Raw genomic sequence first — 20670 nt, 5'->3', positions numbered from 1 at the left:
ATAGAGAACGTGTGGTTCCAGCAAGATGGTGCTACAGCCCACGCAGCGCGGCAGTCACTGGCATTGGTGAAGGAAATGTTTCCTGGACATGTGATCTCGTTGCGTGGAGACATTGGCTGGGCCCCACGATCGCCGGACTTAACGCCCTGTGATTTCTTTCTTTGGGGCTATTTAAAAGCAAAAGTTTATGAACAACGTCCACAATCTTTACGAGCCCTGAAAGAAGCAATTACACAAGAGCTTGAAGCTATTCCACCTGAAATGACTCAAAGAGTAATGAATAACTTCAGGGAAAGACTCAAACAGTGTGTCGACAGTGCAGGAAGCCATTTAAGGGATGTTTTATTTAAAAAGTAAGACCATAAGAGTATTTTCTAAAATGGCATAATATGTACTTTTATTTAGTATAAATAAAATTAATCTACCTTATTTGGTTTTGTTTTTATTAGCTTTCCTTAAAGGGGAGGTTTTTCTGCCGGACCTTGTATTTCTTATCTACATGAAGGGAGCAGTGGTCATTTTAGTCAGGTGCAATAGTAGATACATAGGCTAATATCAATGAGAGTACTTGTTACTCACATTTGACTTTGTACAGAAGCTATTCATGCCTTTTGGCATCATATTTTATGACATGTTATGATTAATAACAAGATGTCTGGTTTGAGAATGGGCATGCCACACAGCATATCTTGACTCAACAAGTACATCTCTTTGGTTAGAGACATATACCAACTGTATGTACATATCTTTGTGTTAAAATTTACATGTCTCTGTAACTGTTAACAATAGAGTCAGTCAGTTGTGGAGTAGTGAGCTGCTGAATATGACAGTGCAGTGGCTAGCACACTGGACTGACGTTTGGGAGGACAATAGTTCAAATGTGCATCTGGCCATTCCAGATTTAGGCTTCCCACGTTTTCCATAATTTCTCCAGGCAAATGCCAGGATGGTTCCTTTGAAAAGGCATGGCCAATTTCCTTCCCCATCCTTGGCACAATCTGAGCTTGTGCTCCATCTCTAATGACCTTGATTTCAATGGAACGTTAAACCTAATCTTCCTTCTTCTGCTTCTGAAGTATTGAGTTGGAAGCCAGCAGTTTATAGCAAGAGCTGATGGACTACGAACTGCTGTGGTTTTGAGTGGAAAGGGTTTTGTTGATATTTTTAGTACAATGGGAGTTTAATTTGTGCAATGTAGTGAAGATATTACAATGTTTTCTACCCATTCCCCAGGGTGTTGGCAATGTATAGCCATTATTGCAGGGTGTGAGTGGGGGAAGATGTGCCTCTGTAAGCAGGGATATAGTGGGGGTGGGATAGAGCTGCTATGTGCAGATTCAAGAATCTGTGCAGCGGGAGAGGAAGGGAGGGGAAGATGTAGACAAGCAGGAAAGACTAGTAGGAGCATTGAGGCCTTTCCTCTTCTTTATGTCTCTTTTCTCCCCTTTCACCTCCACCAGCACAACTTCCTGACTCAGCATCTAGTAGCCCTATCCTGTTTCCACCATGTCCCCATCCATTCGCACAGGAGCACAAAATCTTCCCCCACTTCTACCCTGCAATACCTCCTCCTCCTCATCCCATGCCTCCTCGCTACCTTTACTGCCCCCTCCATATTGCTGCACATGTCAGACAGAGGCTCAACCTACTGTCTGGACCAAGCAACCATAGGCAGTAGCCTATGTATGTGAGTCATGCTTGTGAGAGTGTGTACATATGTGTATGTGTGTTTTCTGCTTCTGAAGAAGGACTTTTTTTTTCCAAGAGCTAAAATGTCTAGCAGTCTTTTCATTGTGCCTGTCTGCACCTCAGTGCCTCACCTATCTGGTAAGTAGCAATCTACCATTTTCATAATATTATTGTTATTCCATTGTGGATTTTCCATTGTTTGATTCATATAATTACAAGTAACTGCTTTTGCTTAATCTTTGTCAAAAAAGCCATTTTTTCATTACTTAAAACTGTGCTTGAAAATGGGCAATGCGCTATAACAATTTAAGGGCCTACTATATTTAAAAAGGTCAGATGAATTTGTAATCAGTGAACTTCCTTTAAAGGATATAGTGTGCATATTCTCTTCTTTTTTTCATAGCACAAGTGTTTGTAAAAGCGTGTGTAATAGTCTAAGGGTCCCCATACATTAGCCAGACAGCACATGGTTCATTAATCAAAATTCTTCAAATTATACTTTGATTTACATCTACATGATTGCTCTGCAATTCACAATTAAGTGCCTGGCGGTGTGTTCCTCAAACCACCTTCAAACTATTTCTCTCCCTTTCCAGTCTTGAACCAAGCATGGGAAAAATGAGCACATAAATCTTTAAGTGTGATCTGATTTCATTTATTTTATTAAGATGATTGTTTCTCCCTAAGTAAGTGGGCACCAACAAAATACTTTTGCAATCAGAAGAGACAGCTGGTGATTGAAATTTCAGAAGAAGATCCTGCTGCAATGCAAAATACTTTTATTTTTATGGCTGCCACCCCAATTCACATATAATGACCATGGCACTCTCTCCCCTATTTCACAGTAATACAAAATGAGTTACCCTTCTTTGAACTTTTTCAATGGCCTCACCAGTCCCATCTGATGCATATTGCACACCACACAGCAATACTCCAGAAAATGACAGACATACATGGTGTAAGAAGTTTCTTTAATAGACCTGTTGCAAATCTACATGTTCTGCCAATAAATTGCAGTCCTATGTTTACCTTTATTAAGACTTAGACAATTTTACTTAGTGGAACTTTAACTTAAAGTGCAAGAGCTTGCTATTACAGATTGTGGTACCCACTGTGCATGTTGCTGTATTATTTAGTAATTGTTTACCTTTCATTGTGGATTCTTTTATAAGTAACACAGAAATTGTTTCTTTAAAAGTGCATTAAAGCAACATATTGGATTTAGGGTCCTCATATGATATGTGTGAGAAAAGTTATGAGGCAACACAGTGAGCAATCTAGCAATGCTGTGTTGTTCTACTTGTCTGGACTGGTGTCTTCATACCCTCCAGATTCTCAGTGTGGATTGCAGCTCTGTACAGCTATCAAGTGATTTTTGAGAGCACCATCAGTGAAGCAGTGTTTCTATTGTTTGATACAAAATGGAAGATTGGAGTTTAGAGCAATGTTATTCCTCAGGTTTTGTGTTCAACTTGGGAAATCTGCAATTGTGACCTTTGTAAACTTGGAACAGGCCTGTGGGGGATATACCTTGTCAACAGCAAGTGTTTTTCACTGGCACAAATCATTTTTAAAAGGCTGAGAACATGCTGAAGATGAGCCTCACTCAGGGAGACCTCCAACTTCAAAAACCAATGAAAACATTGAACATGTGCATGCTCTTGTGAGATAAGACCAATGTTTAACAACAAGGATGATGGGTGACCTGTTAAATTTAAACACTTTCACCATACATCACATTTTGACTGAATTTCTGCATATGCAAAAGGTTTGTGTCAAAATGGTGCCAAAAACTTCACAGTTGAGCAGAAGGACAATCGAAGAAACAAACGTGTTGATCTTCTTGAGAGGATTAGCAATGACCATGAATGGTTCAGTAGTGTGATTGCAGGTGATGAATCCTGAATTTTTGAGTGTAAGCCTGAGACAAAGCGACAAAGTGAGGAGTGGTGCACTGAGATACCTCCTTGACCAAAAAAAGTGTGAATGAGCAAATCAAAGATTAAAACAATGCTGATATGCTCTTTTGACAGTAGGGGTATCATGCGTAAGGAATTTGTTCCTCCAGGACAAACTGTCAACCAAATGTTTTACAAAAATGTTCTCAAAAGAGTCTGGAGAAGGATGAATAGAGTGAGATTGGACATTGTAGATAAGTGAGTGCTGCATCATGTTACTTGGCCTCCAAGGGCCCTCCTGCTGTTCCACAGCCTCCTCCCCCCCCCCCCCCCTCTTTGCCCTTTCCCCCATACTCACCTGAGCTGAATCCTTGTGACTTTTTTCTTTTCCCAAAATTGAAATAGGCCTTAAAACGACATCATTTGGGTCTCTGGATAACATTCAAAAGAATGTGATCAACATATTAAAGGCCCTACCAACTGAAGGCTTTCAGCACTGCTACCAAGACTGGGAACAACTACTCCACTGGTGTGTGGCTGCAAAATGGGACAACTTTGAAGTGGACAATATTGTTGTTTGGAAGAAAAAACTAGATAAGAAATAAATCTCTGTACGTTTTTCACACACTTGCCATACTACTACCTTTGTTGACCATTAGTCAGGCAGTGCTTGTTCAAGAAACATAATTCACATGGCTTATGGGCTAGTTCATGTTAGTGCGACAAAATTAATTGCAAAATTCATGATTAGTGATAAAGACAGACAACTTCATGATAAGACAGATTTGGTAATGCAACCAACTTGTTCATTTGGTTCTGTTGCCATTCTGCTACTTAAATTTGAAGAAAGTGTATAGTTCACATTTCATTCAGGAAGTATAAAAGTCAGCATTGTTTGTGACTTCAGTAATTGCTCAGTTTGAGCTGGTGAGCATATTTATTATTTTCTTGTCACTTACTATTTTACTTGCCTGAGGAATCTTGATTCAAACAACATTATTGATTCAGTATTCTTAGGATACATTGCTATACCAGGAAAAGAAATTCATTGTCTGATTGCTTTATTCCATTAGATATATACATTCATGGTCAATATAGTCCTGGAAAAGGGCTAACATTAAGCGAATCTTCAATAACAAATATAGGTCTAGTATTATATTTTCCATTACTGTGAAAGTACTTCTTTTACCATGATGAAAGTTCCTAATATAAGTAACCCTGGTTAATACTGTAAGTGGTCCACTTTCCCCTCCTTCCTCCTTAAAATCTTCACCAACTAATAACTCATTTCTTTCTAAGAAAAGTGTGTAGTTCTGAGAACTACCATCTGCGTCACGTCTGCTGTGCAGCGAGCTATGTTAATTTAAGTATTAACTGTATTTTTCTTACTTGTCACTTCTTCTTCGATGTATTTTTGCTTTTAGGAAGCTTTAATTGTCGAGTGCTAGTAATAGTGTTCCATAGATTTCGTGTTTGTTTTGAATACAGTCAGAGAGAGTCCCTTTAGTCAGCCATAACGCCAGTAGTGCTAGTGTTTGTTTTCAATACAGTCCACAGACAGGTAGTGCTATTTTCATTGTTTTCTACAAGAAGTGTCTAGTAACCACAGTTTAGTCAACTATCAGCTGCCTTTAGTGAATAAGCAGTCTAGTTAAAAGTTGATTAACTCCCTACAGTAAATTGATGTCTTAGGATGGGTAGGATGTGTGACTGCTGTGTACAGACGCACGAGGAGCTGGCCACTGTTCGCAAACAGCTGAATGTGTTGATGGCTGTGGTCAGCCGTCTTCAGGCTGCTGCCTCAGAGTGTAACAGCAGTGGGGAGTCTGGTGCACTGCATGGTACACCCCAGGTGTTACATGCTTCATCCACTGTTCCTGCTGTCGAGACATCTTCGCGGGTACCAGGTGCGGTTATGCCACCCTCTCGCCAAGGGGAGTGGCGGGTTCAGCAGTGTTCGCAGTGCACGAAGCAGAGGGTCAATGTGGAGGCTGGATGTGTGGCATCGCCCGCTCTGCCTGTGAGTGGACATGTGGCCGCTCCTTCAGCAAGGTCCGAGCAGGCAAACGGGGGGAGGGGTATTAGTTATTGGGAGCTCCAATGTTAGGCAGGTGATGGAGCCCCTTAGGGAAATAGCGAAAAGGTCGTGGAAAAAGGCCAGTGTTCACTCTGTCTGCTTGCCGGGGGGTCTCATCCGAGATGTGGAGGAGGCCCTGCCAGCGGCGATAGAGAGCACTGGGTGCACCCGACTGCAAATTGTTGCTCATGTCAGCACCAATGACTCCTGCCGTCTGGGTTCAGAGGTCATCCTCAGTTCATACTGGTGGTTGGCAGAGTTGGTGAAAGCAGAAAGTCTTGCTTGTGGGGTGGAATTTGAGCTAACTATTTGTAGTATCGTTCCCAGAACCGATCGCAGTCCTCTGGTTTGGAGCCGAGTAGAAGGCTTCTGCAGAGATCTGCAGTGCAAATTTCTCAACCTCTGCTATCGGGTGGAGAAATGTAGGGTCCCCGTGAATAGGTCAGGTGTGCACTACACGCAGGAAGCAGCTACAAGGGTAGCGGAGTACGTGTGGAGTGCACATGTGTGTTTTTTAGGTTAGAGAATTCCCTCCCTATGCCCGACAAGATGCCTCCTGAGACGCGGCAAGGTAGGAGCAGGCAAAATGCAACAGGGAATAACAATATTAATGTGCTCATAGTAAACTGCAGGAGCGTCTATAGAAAGGTCCCAGAACTGCTCTCATTAATAAATGGTCACAATGCCGACATAGTACTAGGGACAGAAAGTTGGCTGAAACCAGATGTAAGGAGTAATGAAATTCTAAAATCAGATTGGAATGTATACCGCAGAGACAGGCTGGACAGTGAAGGGGGAGGCATATTCATAGCAATAAGAAGTGCAATAGTATCAAAGAAAATTGACGGAGATCCGAAATATGAAATAATTTGGGTGAAGGTCACGGTTAAAGCAGGCTCAGACATGGTAGTTGGATGTCTCTATAGGCCCCCTGGCTCAGCAGCTGTTGTGGCTGGGCACCTGAAGGATAATTTGGAAAATATTTTGAGTAGTTTTCCCCACCATGTTATAGTTCTGGGTGGAGATTTTAATTTGTCAGATGTAGACTGAGAGACTCAAACGTTTATAACAGGTGGTAGGGACAAAGAATCCAGTGACATTTTTTAAAGTGCTTTATCTGAAAACTACCTTGAGCAGTTAAACAGAGAACCGACTCGTGGCAATAACATATTAGACCTTCTGGTGACAAACAGACCCAAACTATTTGAAACAGTTAACGCAGAACCGGGAATCGATGATTTCAGCCATAAATAGGAATATTAAAAAAGGTAAGAAGATTTTTCTGTTTAGCAAAAGTGACAAGAGGCAGATTTCAGAGTACCTGACGGCTCAACACAAAAGTTTTTTTTCAAGTACTGATAGTGTTGAGGATCAGTGGACGAAGTTCAAAACTATCGTAGAATATGCGTTAGATGAGTATGTGCCAAGCAAGATCATAAGAGATGGAAAAGAGCCACCATGGTACAACAACCGAGTTAGAAAACTGCTGCAGAAGCAAAGGGAACTTCACAGCAAACATAAACATAGCCAATGCCTTGCAGATGAACAAAAATCATGCGAAGTGAAATGTAATGTGAGGAGGGCCATGCGAGAGGCATTCAGTAAATTCGAAAGTAAAGTTCTCTGTACTGACTTGGCAGAAAATCCTAAGAAATTTTGGTCTTATGTCAAAGCAGTAGGTGGATCAAAACAAAATGTCCAGACACTCTGTGACCAAAATGGTAAAAGCATTCCAAAGGATTGGAAAAGGGTACAGTTCATCCCCGTTTTCAAGAAGGGACGTCGAACGGATGTGCAGAACTATAGACCTATATCTCTAAAGTCAATCAGTTGTAGACTTTTGGAACACGTATTGTGTTTGAGTATAATGACTTTTCTGGAAACTAGAAATCTACTCTGTAGGAATCAGCATGGGTTTCAAAAAAGACGATCGTGTGAAACCCAGCTCGCCCTATTTGTCCATTAGACTCAAAGGGCCATAGACACGAGTTCCCAGGTAGATGCCGTGTTTCTTGACTTCTGCAAGGCATTCGATACAGTTCCCCACAGTCGTTCAATGAACAAAGTAAGAGCATATGGACTATCAGACCAATTGTGTGATTGGATTGAAGAGTTCCTAGATAACAGAACGCAGCATGTCATTCTCAATGGAGAGAAGTCTTTCGAAGTAAGAGTGATTTCAGGTGTGTCACAGGGGAGTGTCTTAGGACTGTTGCTATTCATAATATACATAAATTACCTTATGGATGACATCGGAAGTTCACTGAGGCTTTTTGCGGATGATGCTGTGGTATATCGAGAGGTTGTAACAATGGAAAATTGTACGGAAATGCAGGAGGATCTGCAGCGAATTGACACATGGTGCAGGGAATGGCAATTGAATCTCAATGTAGACAAGTGTAATGTGCTGCAAATACATAGAAAGAAATATCACTTATCATTTAGCTACAATATAGCAGGTCAGCAACTGGAAGCAGTTAATTCCATAAATTATCTGGGAGTACGAATTAGGAGTGATTTAAAATGGAATGATCATATAAAGTTGATCATCGGAAAGCAGATGCCAGGCTGAGATTCATTGGAAGAATCCTAAGGAAATGCAATCCAAAAACAATGGAAGTAGGTTACAGTACACTTGTTCACTCCCTGCTTGAATACTGCTCAGCAGTGTGGGATCCATACCAGATAGGGTTGATAGAAGAGATAGAGAAGATCCAATGGAGAGCAGTGCGCTTCATTATAGGATCATTTAGTAATCACAAAAGTGTTACGGAGATGATAGATAAACTCCAGTGGAAGACTCTGCAGGAGAGACGCTCAGTAGCTCGGTACGGCTTTTGTTGAAGTTTCGAGAACATACCTTCACTGAGGAGTCAAGCAGTATATTGCTCCCTCCTACATATATCTCACGAAGAGACCATGAGGATAAAATTGGAGAGATTAGAGCCCACACAGAGGAATACCGACAATCGTTCTTTCCACGAACAATACGAGACTGGAATAGAAGGGAGAACTGATACAGGTACTCAAGGTACCCTCCGCAACACACCATCTGGTGGCTTGCGGAGTATGGATGTAGATGTAGATGTAGATTATTTTTCTAGTTAAGTCTTTTTATTGACAATATAATGTAGAAATTGGATCTACATCTCCATCTCTTGAGAATTTCTCTTTTTCCCTCAGATGGATTTATCATTTTGAATCTGACTGTTTTCAACAAGATTCTTTCCACATATGAGCATCATTTTTCCTCATAAGCCCCAGCAACATTTTTGTGTAATATTTACTTAAGTTTGTAATTTCAATTTCAACAAATTTATTATACATGCTTTTACTTACAACACTGAGCTATTAACTACAAATCTGACTAAAATATGTCTTATAAAGCTTTATTAAAACTTGAGTGAAATATTTTGATTTTTGCAGGGCCAAGAAAGAAAATGCAAAGGCATTTTACCTTCACCAGAAAGATCCTTTTATTTCACCAACTGCTGACTTCATGGAGGTTTTAGAATTTGATAATATAGAGTATCCTCCAGGATATCAGACTGTACGTCAAATAATATTAGATGAATGTATACCAAAAACACTTACTTCTGTGGGTAAAGAAGTGACCCTGTTGAGGCCAGGACCATTTAGTGAGCACTATGGATCTTTAATGTTAACTGTAGAAAGTGTTTCATCAGATCCTGAGGTGCAAAATATGGTACGTTTCTTGTTTCCATTATTTTCAAACACAATCTGCCTCCTTTACTCTGTTAACCAAATTCTCATGTTTATAGTATGTGTGTGTGTGTGTGGGGGAAGGGGGGGGGGGTCAGGGAAAGAAAAAGAGAGAGAGAGAGAGAGAGAACAAAAATTAAAGCTGTTATCAACCCAAGGGTTGGTTTTACCACCACAATACTTTACTGGACATAGTTCAATTGGAAGTAGTATGCTGTTGCCTTCCTCTCACCTTTGAACAGACTTACCCAGGGAGTTATAGGGGTAAATACGGTTTAACATGAGCTATTAGCCATGGTGCAACCTAGTATCTTTTACATTAATGGATAATGGAAGACCTGAAAAAAGTGGGATGTGACAGGATGTACCAAGGAAGAAGAAAAAAATATTATGAATTCAATCCTTTTAGTATATTCTATGACCAAGCCAAAGTATTTGATTGTGTAACCATATAGTGTTACTTGGGAAACTAAAATATCATGTAAAATTAGAAGGAAGGTCAGCATTGGCTGTAATTTTGGTGATTTATTAACAGCAAAAACGATTTTCGATCACATAATGAACATCTACCGTGCTTTAGCATACAAATTAAAGCTTGTAGGAACTGGTGTCTAGTTATTAGCAGTAACAGAAGCTATGAAATGATTACGATAACTCCACAGTTATCATGATCATTTCATAGCTTCTGTTACTGCTAATAACTGGACATCAGTGCCTACAATCTTTAATTTGTACGCTATGATCATGATCACTTCACAGTTATCAAAAATCGATTTTGCTGTTAATAAATCATCAAAATTATGGCCAATGCTGACCTTCCTTCTAATTTTATTTATCATGTGGTCATTGTGCACACAGCACTCTTTGGAGTTGCCAATCCATAAAATATCATGTCATTTCTCTTGCATCAGAGGAGCTGTATCTATCATAACAGACAGCAGTGTGTCACAACACATACTAAGCATTGGTCCAATCTTATCACTGCAGACAGGGCCCTGAAGATATCTTAGTGTGCCTACAATCAGTCCACAGTAAATATCACAGACTTAGGTACTACAGTATCAAAGAAATAAAGATGACTTGGTGAGGCCACATATAGACTATAGCTGTGCACCTCATCCCTTGTGATCCAACTTGAACATAAAGCTAAAATGGAGTCAATGTATACTTGCAATCACAAAAGAATCTGAATGACCTGAATTCCATTCCACATGATTTGTATGCAGCCCACATAATGTAACATTTTTGTAGGTCCTGTAATCACTTTTTGGCACAGTTGGTTGACTATGTGCACTGGTTACCAAAGTAGATGAAGAGAAAACACTGCTCTGACACAGTCTTTAATACTAGTAAACTCAAATTTATTACAGAAAATGATATTTCAAAAAGCAAGTTACAACATCAAGTTATATGATGAGTATCTTTTACTGAGTGTAGACCTGTGTCTTTTATCCAGCAATGATTGACCCTCTTAACAAATCATGAAAGATCTTAAATATGGTCTCATTCACAAGTAATAAACTGTGTGCCTGATTAAACTTGAAAAAACAGATGAAGTTTTGTTTTTTGCTGGGATTCAGACCCATCACTTACTCAGACTGTTAACTATGCATAATCAAAAGTTAGATATTTAAATTTTTAACCGGTACAAAGATGATTGAACTTGAACTGATGACACAAGTAATTTATTGCCTTACTGATATTGTTGAGAATCCACAAAAAGATGTTAAAAATCATAAATATTTTTCATAAATAATTTTGTGTAGCCGTATTACAGCTTCAAGTGATGTGGTGAAAATGTATGTGCTGGACAAGGATTTGAACCCAGACATGTGACTTTTGTGGAGACCCTGAGAAGTTTGGATTTTTGGGTAAACAATGAAATGATGAAACTATATTGTCCCAAAGCAGTAAATTCCATGAAAGGAGAGATCCATGTTTGAATTCCAGTCCACCATGAACCTTACAGCATCTCAACTTCAAGTACAATAAAAAAACAAGTGGTCTGTGATCTTACATGAGACCTGGTTCATTAAAAAATAAATTGTCTTGTGCAGAAAGCTTTCTGCAGACAAATTTCTATTTACTGTGGCTTCTGCATCTGTATCAGACCAACCTAAATCAAGTCTCCTCCAGTCGCTTATGAAGGGACTTAAAGTACAATGTGTTATGGAAAACATGGTGAAACCTGGAATGTTCAATTGATGTTACCAGATGTGAAGAGGGTATTTTTGTGCCTGTTAAAACTGATTGCCTGAATTGTGAATTGAATGCTGACCTTGACTGTACTAAAAGAGAATCATTTCTACAGACCACCAAACTCCACATTTGGTTGCCTCATGCTTTTGTCATAATGGAGGATGTTCCAAACTGGATGACAATTGTGCCCTATTATAGGTGGATTACAACCTGTTCAATGCATTCAGTTTCTTGTTCAGCCTTACTGCAATTCACCAGGTGCCTTAGCTACTCAGTGTGCCCCTTTAGACTGATTTTGTAACCACTGAAAATATAATCACATAATGGCTCTCTGCAAAAGCTGGAAACACTGTAGATGCAAAACTTTTTATAACAAATTTCCACATATGACGCTGTGGGGCTTTGTGTGTTGGTGGCCTAGTGATAACATCTTGCAGCCTAAATGAAACATGAGGTATCAAGCACACTTCTCTCTATATACTTTTAAACTGCATTTTGCTTGATATAATAGGGTAGGCAATAGCATCGTACCATTGTTCATGCATATGATTTGATGAATACTGAAGTATGTAATCTAACATTGCATGCAAAATTTATCTGGAGGTAGAGAGAGAGAGAGAGAGAGAGAGAGAGAGAGAGAGAGAGAGAGAACATTGATGCATGAGTTCATGTAGATTTGACTTGCATGTTGTCACGCAGGTTGCTATAATTTGATTTATGAGTTGCCATTTTTGTTTCAGATCTACAGTTGTTCTTGCAGTGGTGTATTGTATGTTGCGTACCTGAAAGTTATGTTGAACATTATTTAACCATTAAAACAGTGTGTGAGATGAAATGAAGTCCAACATCTGTGACAGTTTGTTCTCTTTAAAATTAATGGAGGTGTGGCGCCGATGAGGTCGACACCAACATCGATATACGTTTGTCTCTAGACTCCGAGCATTGTCTTTGGACGCTAACCTAAGATTATCTTTAGTCTCTTCTGCCATGTCCAGCCTTTGATGTGTTTAGGTGAATAAACGAACTACTGCAAAATGGGAGTGTTGTTTGCTGTAACCGACCCAAACTTCCTCATCACTGGTGTCACCGAGTTGTAACGTCTTCTGTTTTGGCCGTATTACTGTGTCCGCGAGGACCGCGTGTATTACGTCAACACAGCATTTGAACAATGACTTCAGCCCAACACCTAACGCTGGATTTTGTGATCGACATGCATCATGTTGTGGGCGATGTACACCCGCCAGGACCGCAACACAATGCCTCTCACTCAACAATTGCGCTGATTTCACCGAACGTTTTCGAGCCTGCAACAATAAGTGAGGTTAGGAGTGTGCATGACTCTGGCTATTAAATGCCTTTGTTCCCACCACATATACCCTCCCTCATCGACTGTGGAGTTACCTCTTACGGATCTCTGTGCAGTGTGGGACCAATGCCGATTTCTGGAGATGCTTCGTTGAACAACCTACCACCGCCAGGACAATGATTTGCCACACCGCAATCCGTGCAGTACCACACGGATACCTGCCATTTGGCCGGAACTGCTTCGTTCACAGGTCAACCTACTCAGCATCTGACCATGCCCACGCCTGCCTCGGTTCAGCATCAGCACTTGCCTTCCTACTTCGATACCTCAGCCTGCAACAGGAACAATAACTTGTTATCTGTGCCTGACCTCCACCTCCGTCCCACTGCTACACCTCAGTGTTTTGTGCCTTGACATTCACCTTATCCACACACCGTTTTGTGTGGAATGACTATGAACAGTGAACTTTCACACATTCCATCCCATGTTCGACATCATTTCCCACACTGCGCTTCTGGATAGCCCCCACCTCCACAGCCTTCCTGCAACACAGGTGGCCCCAGCTCTGATTATACATCAAGCTTTCCATGGACTAACATGTGTTCTCAAACTTTGAACTTTTTCTCACCTGCTGCCCACGCGCCGGCCCCAGTCGAGCTTCTGCTACTGTTCTCGGCACATCTCGGTGCCTCATCTGCGTCGGTCTTCCGTGATGCATCAATTTGAACACACCCACAACATGTTGAGCTTCTATAACTGCAATCGACACATTATGGTGTCTCACCTGCATCGGCCTTCCGCGTTGCAATGGATCGCGCTCAACCACAACGTGTCACCTTCACACTGCCTCCTGAACAGCTGTCGTTGCCACGTACCCTGGAGGCACACTCTCCTGGAATACTACAGCAACAACAGCTCGTTTCAGGCAGTGCCCGAACGAACTCAACTCAACGTGTTCTTCCGAACATTCTACAATGCTTACTGATGCTTAGCCGTTTAATCCCGAGAGAGCTACACCCTGGTTCAAAATTGCGGACGAAGTGTTCGACCATTACAATCTCGATGAGTCAATCAAATTTCTGTGCCTCATCACCCCCCTCCACGACCAGGAGTACTTGATTGCTGACCTGGTCGATGCCCCGGACTCATCTACCTGGTACACTCTAGCCAAAGAGACAGTTCTACGTCGGCTTGCACACTCAACTGAGGCAGCAATACGGCAAGTACTCCATGTCGAGCAACTAGGCAATGACAAACCTTCCCAGCTCTGGAGATGGCTACGTGCCCTGGTCAGCGCCAATCTATTCTCTGACACAGCTCTCCTCACCATCTGGTCAGTTAAACTATCTCCTCACATCCGCTTTGCTCTGGCTCAAAGGCCTCCTGAACCTGTCGAGCAAAGAATGACGATTGCTGACAAGCTACACGATGCATCACTACTCAACTTCGCCAGCCACTGCCTACCTGACAAATCTCAGGTTCAGGCTCATCGCCCTGTGGCCGGACGCGACTGGGGCCATACTGCGCCGACCTTTCAACTCACTCCGGGAAGCAGTAAACAAGCAACTGGGACGTCACCGGCTCTTCCCGCAGTCATGCCTCCTCCTGCAACTGAACCTGCTGTGGCCACCGAACCTCGGCCACTGCCACTGGCACTGAACTTTCCACAGGAAATGCAACCACACTACCATTTCTGTTACTTCCACACACAGAACTGCAGACCACCCTGCTAATTCTCAAACACCAATCGCACGTAGGTTCAGGTGCCACCTCCTGTGCCAACATGACAGGCACCCTCCAGTGCTCCATTCTGTCTGGGAACGACCAAATAATTGTGGACAACTTTACATGAAAGACATTTTGTCAGGATACCTTTTCCTAGTGGACACAGGCCCCGATGTTTCACTGCTGCTCATGTCCTTAGCATTGTTGAACATCCACCCTCATCATACTTCACTGCAAACCATGAATTCAACTAAACTACAATGCTCGGGTTCAACTTCACACGTCATCTCACTCTCCGCAAACTGCAAACTCGAGTGGACTTTTTTAGTGTGTGAAATTGACGAACCTATACTAGGCACTGACTTCTTGTGACAACACAAACATTCACCGGTCCTAGTGTGAAACACTGTGTTTCATCATCTGTCCAAGACTCACTTCCCCTGTGCTCTGTTGAGCAAACCCCCCCATGACACATCGGTCCGGGCTCATCTCATCCGTACATGCTTGTCTCTGACGAAGATGTTACAAGAAATTACGCACAAGTGCCTTGTCGAGCTCGAACACATCGCTCGCCTACGCAAGGAAAACTTTGAGCTCTCCTTCCAGCTCCACAAAACACAGCTCCAGCTCTCTGATGCAGCAAAGGAATTACAGACACTAGAGCAAGGACAAAGCTAGGTCAGTAAGTGTGCTGAATCTGCTTGCAATCCCTGCAATCGAGCCTCCGTGTGTTTACCTCCCGCTACCCCTCGCAACTGTGCTATCAAGACTGCCTGGCGCCCTTGGACAATGGACTCACTAATGGCTCATGAGATCTACCAAGCTCACCCGACCATGGTGCCACTGCTTTGGGCTGGTGGCCATCTTGTTGCATTGACTCCTGGGATACTTCACCGCCTTGGCTCCTGTTGGATCCGCCGAGTGGCTCCGAACACCATGACCACGCCTTGCCTGCCCACCCGTCACACATTGTAAACAAACTGCCTCCTGTGCCACTGGCAACATTTCAGTCAACACCAATGGCACAGTTCACAAGCTTCACCTGACACGAGGTCCCCCGATCTCCACTAAACCATGACGACTTTGTCCTAAGCACCTCTCCGACCTTAAAAATCAGATTTCTGAACTACTAAGCTCCAGCACCACTGAACCCTCTGCCAGTAGCTGGGCTACGCCCATACATATGACACCCAAGAAAGATGGGTCCTGGCGCATGTGCGGAGACTACTGTTGACTAAACACTTGAACAATTATGGACACCTGCCCCATACCCAACATTGCCTACTTTACCAGTTTTGATTCATGCACTTTGGTCTGAAAAATGCAACCCAGACCTGGCAATGCTTCATCAGCGAAGTGCTATTCGATCTAAAATTCTGCTTTACATATCTTGATGACATTCTTGTGTAGAGCTCCTTCGTTGAGGACAACATTCAACATGTGCAAACTGTTATGAACACTCTCACGACAGCAAGTATCAAGACCAACCAGGACAAATTGCAGCTACATCAACCCACTGTCACTTTTCTTGGTTTTTGGGTCTCTGCTGATGGCATTTCACTGCCCCCTGAGAAAGTACAAACAATACTAAACATACCCAGACCTGTGTCATTCAAAGAGCTCCGGCACTTTCTGGGGACGGTTAATTATTATCGCTGACATCTACCTCGGGCTGCGGAGATTCAGGCTCCACTGACGAACGCCTTGGCAGGCACTCACACTTCTGGATCTCAGCCCATTCCATGGACCCTTGCTATGACTGACTCTTTCACTGCCCTCAAAAATCTTCTTGCCGAGGCCTGCACCATCGTGCATCCTCATCCCAATGCGCAGCTTTTCATCACCACAGACGTGAGCGATACTGCCAGCGGCGCTGTCCTTAGCCAGGAAACCGATGGCCAGACTTTGCCTCTGCAGTTTTTCTCACGCAAGCTCACCAATGCACAACGGAAATATTCTGTGTTTGACAGGGAGTTGCTCGCGGTTGACAAAGCAATCAAGCATTTTAAGACCGACGTTGAGGGACGCCCTTTCTATGTTTTAACAGACCATAAACCCCTGGCTGCGGCCATTACAAACCCACCAGCTGACCCGGCTCCTCACCACTTCAGATACATGGACTTCAAATCTCAGATCACCACTGATGTCAGACACATAAAGGGTGCTGACAATATAGTTGCTGATTTCCTTTCACGAGTCGACGCTGTTCATTCGCTGTTAGACCTCTCTGAATTGCCTAACCTCCAACCCGCCAACGAGGACACACAAAACCTGATTTCAGACCCCACCTCTTCACTACACTTCGTCCGCACCACCTTCCCTGGCATCTGGTGTGACGACAGTAGGGGCACGTTACGCCCCCTCATCCCAACCACGCTCCGTCAAGCTGTCTTCAACGCACTGCATAATTTAGCCCACCCCGGTGTTTGTGCATCTGCCTGCCTCATTGCGGAGTGCTTTGTGTGGAGAAATGTCAACAAGGACTACTAGCAATGGGCACGCACTCCTGCATCGTATGCCCACGCTGCAAAGTACACAAGCACACTACACCCCTCCCCCCCCCCCCCCCCCCCCTCCCTTCGAACCTTTTTGATCTCTCCATCCCTCCTGGGCGTTTCCAGCATATTCGTATTGACATTGTTGGCCTTTCCCCGCCACCCCCCCCCCCACCCCCCCAACCCTCTAATGGCTTTTGTTATGTTCTCCCGTCTATTGAATGAACAACTTGCTGGGTCGAGGCTGTCCCCCTCCCCAATATTACGGCAAAAACTGTTGCTTGAGCTTTTGTCGAGTCATGGGTATCGCATTTTGGATGTCCAGCTATCATCACGACTGACCAGGGCAGGCAATTTAAGTCAGCCCTGTTCAATGAGATTTGTAACATCTGCGGCATCCATACCACAGCATATCCCTCACAAAGTAACGGGCTAGTTGAGTGCTGGGGCACTGCACTTTCAAGGCAGCTCTTCAATGCCACGACTCTCTATAGACAGAGACCCTTCCCCCTTGTGCTACTTTGCATTCATGCGATCTATAAGGAAGACCTCAAAGGCACAATAGCTGAGTTCGTATACGGCTAGAACATTGTTCTCCCCGGCGAACTTGTGAGCCCTTCCGCTACTCTCCCTCAGTCTGACTTACCTTCCTTCGTGGACCATGTCAGATGCCACTTCATCAACCTCCATATCCCTCTGCCTGCTAGCCACTCCCGTCCTAAGGTTCACGTCCCGAAATCACTGGACAATTGCGAATATGTCATGCTCCGAGATGACACTGTCCGTGCTCCCCTCCAATCTCCATATGCTGGCCCGTACTGAGTTCTCCGACGCTCAGCCAACGCCGATGACATCCAGATAAAAGCTTCAGCTGTTACAATCTCTCTCAACAGACTTAAGCCTGCTCATGTCGAGCCTGCTTCTACCCCCCTTCAGGCCACGACCACACCACTCACTGTCATGGCTGACGATGCTCCAACCACTCCCTCCTTGTCGGACTTACACACTCAGTCCAGTGACTTCCAGCTCCAATCGTCGAGCTCTTCTCCAACCTCGCACTCTACTCCGGTCTCACGCACTCCGGCGACTGATTTGCCTATCCCACCAGAGACATCGTCATCGTCGCTCCGTTCCACCCGCATACCGCCGGCCTCCCTGTCGCTGCACGACCAGCATGCCCAGTACGATGCCCGGCACGCTTCAATGACTTCCAGGCTCACTGGCTGAACCTTCCTTCATGACATCTACCCATGCAGCTACCTGACGACGCTGTTGAGCTGACCGTGGTCTGTACTGTGGGGGGGGGAGGGGTGGACTATGTGATGTTGATGTCGACACCAGCATCAATATATGTTTGTCTTTAGACTCCGAGCATTGTCTTTGGACACTAAGCTAAGATTATCTTTGCTCTCTTCCGCAATGTTCAGTCCTTTGTAAGCCTTTGATGTGTTTAGGTGAATAAACGAACTACTGCAAAATGGAAGTGTTGTTTGGTGTAACCAACCTGAACTTCCTCCTCAGAGGCATGCAGGCATAAGAGGCAGCTGGAAACATTTATGCCATGTATGGGGTAAGCGCATAAAAGAAATCACTTCAGAAAATAGTTTTTTTGTTTCAAGTGAAATCAGTTAGATGGTAATAACTCACCAGATGAAAGAAAACCTACTAGCTTTGATGATGGAAGTTTACCAATGTCATCCAGCTCAGTGTACCCAGTCATTGACAAATATGATGAACTGTGAACATTTGGCCTTTGTGAGACAGTTGCATTCAGTATGCAATGTTGTCGAAAAAAGAAAGGAAGGAACATCAGAGTTAAACATCCCATCAGCAATGAGATTATTAGAGATAAAGCAGAAGCTTTAATTGGGAAGGATGTGGAAGGAAATCAGCTGCTCCCTCTGAAGGAAAGATTCCAGCCATTGTCTTAACTCGTTTAAGGAAATAGTACAAACCTACATAAGGATGACAAGACAGAGTTTAAACCACTGTGTGTTAACTACATTAAAAGAAAATGATGATCAGCCTCAGCAAAAAATATACAAAGCAAGGATAATATGTGTCTGTAAAATGTTATGTTATGCATCTGAAGATGTTTTATGTCATGAACTGCATTCCAGGGCTGTGTCTACTGCACTGGGCATCTGTTGCTTACAAATATGATATCTTGTGCCTTCAATATCAAGATAATTATCGAGGATGCCACATCAAGTGTTATTACTGTGCAATATTCATGTACACTCAGTTGGTTTCACAAAATAATCTGTTCAGGTCATTGTCTGGAAAGCCATCAGTACCACAGTTATTTTTCTAATCTTCTCACCTTAAATGTTAACCTACAGCATGAGCTGATGATCAGTAATAACAAGAGAGAAGTTGATATGTGATGGGGATATCCTGAAAGCATTATTAAGCTTTACAGTACTTCAAGGTGAAATGAAATTACCAGTAGCATCAACTGCTGACCCAGATTTAGCTGCAAGCACAATAGCATGTTCCAACAGCTACACCTCAATGATTCTCATATGATTTTTCTGAAATCTTAGGGGCATTTTTAGTGTGAAACAGTCAAGAAGTAATCTGTGAGCAAAATGTGCCAAATGTGAGCAGTTAAATGGAAATTTGATCCCACTCTAAGCTAGTTGAACCTCTTCCTGTCATATCTTCCTGCTACTTTGGTTTCTCTGTGTCCTCAGATCTCTGAAAATTGAAAAGCTCATTCATCAGGTTATTTTGCTTTTATTGTTGAAGCAGCTTCAGCTGTTGTATTGTATTCATTATGAGTTGGTAATGCTGTTAATTCCTTGGTTTTTAAGGAAACCATGACAGTTTTGCTTAAGGATGACACATTCATGATGTTACTATCAGTGTTTTGTGTTCCTTATTCCAGATTCTAATCACAGTTGCTTTTCCTTTTGTGTTAACAGAAGTTGTAATCAAATTTGCACCACTTTCATTCATTTGCTTCATGGCTTTTTGAACCCAATTTTTTGGTCATTGTACAAGATTTCCTTACAGAGTTGCTTTTTTGATTTGAAACTTTGTTATTCATATGTTATGAAATATCTTTGTGGATGTTCTTGTTTTGTAATTAGTGTTATGTTGTCTTTTCAGCTGTGTTGTTATGAGTCAGAAGTGGTGCCAATGAAAGCATCCCAAATGAAAGCTATATTGCACATAACTACAATTTAGACCCAAATCCTGTTTACAGAAATGGGAATGAAACTCATTGGCCTATACCTGAGGTATTTCCTCCCCCAGTCAGTGAGACAGCAGCCAGTGATGCCACATCTTCAAAGCTCAAGATTCCTGAGTGCATGTCATCTCAAGAATGTCATTGACTGTGGAAATGAATTCTTCCTGCTGCTGGTCTAATGGAGCATCGGTGAGATTTTAGACTACATAAGGCAATGATGTGATGGTTGTCTCACTTCCTCAAGTGGTACAGAATTATCTTGCTAAATTCATTTCTACATCTTCATCTACATCTATATTCTGCAAACCATCATGAGGTACATGGCAGAGGATATGTCCCAATGTACCAGAGTTTCTTTCTGA

This window comes from Schistocerca americana, chromosome 1, assembly GCF_021461395.2.
Source record: "Schistocerca americana isolate TAMUIC-IGC-003095 chromosome 1, iqSchAmer2.1, whole genome shotgun sequence".
In the NCBI taxonomy this organism is placed as follows: domain Eukaryota; kingdom Metazoa; phylum Arthropoda; class Insecta; order Orthoptera; family Acrididae; genus Schistocerca; species Schistocerca americana.
Note: the sequence above shows the minus strand (reverse complement) of the source record.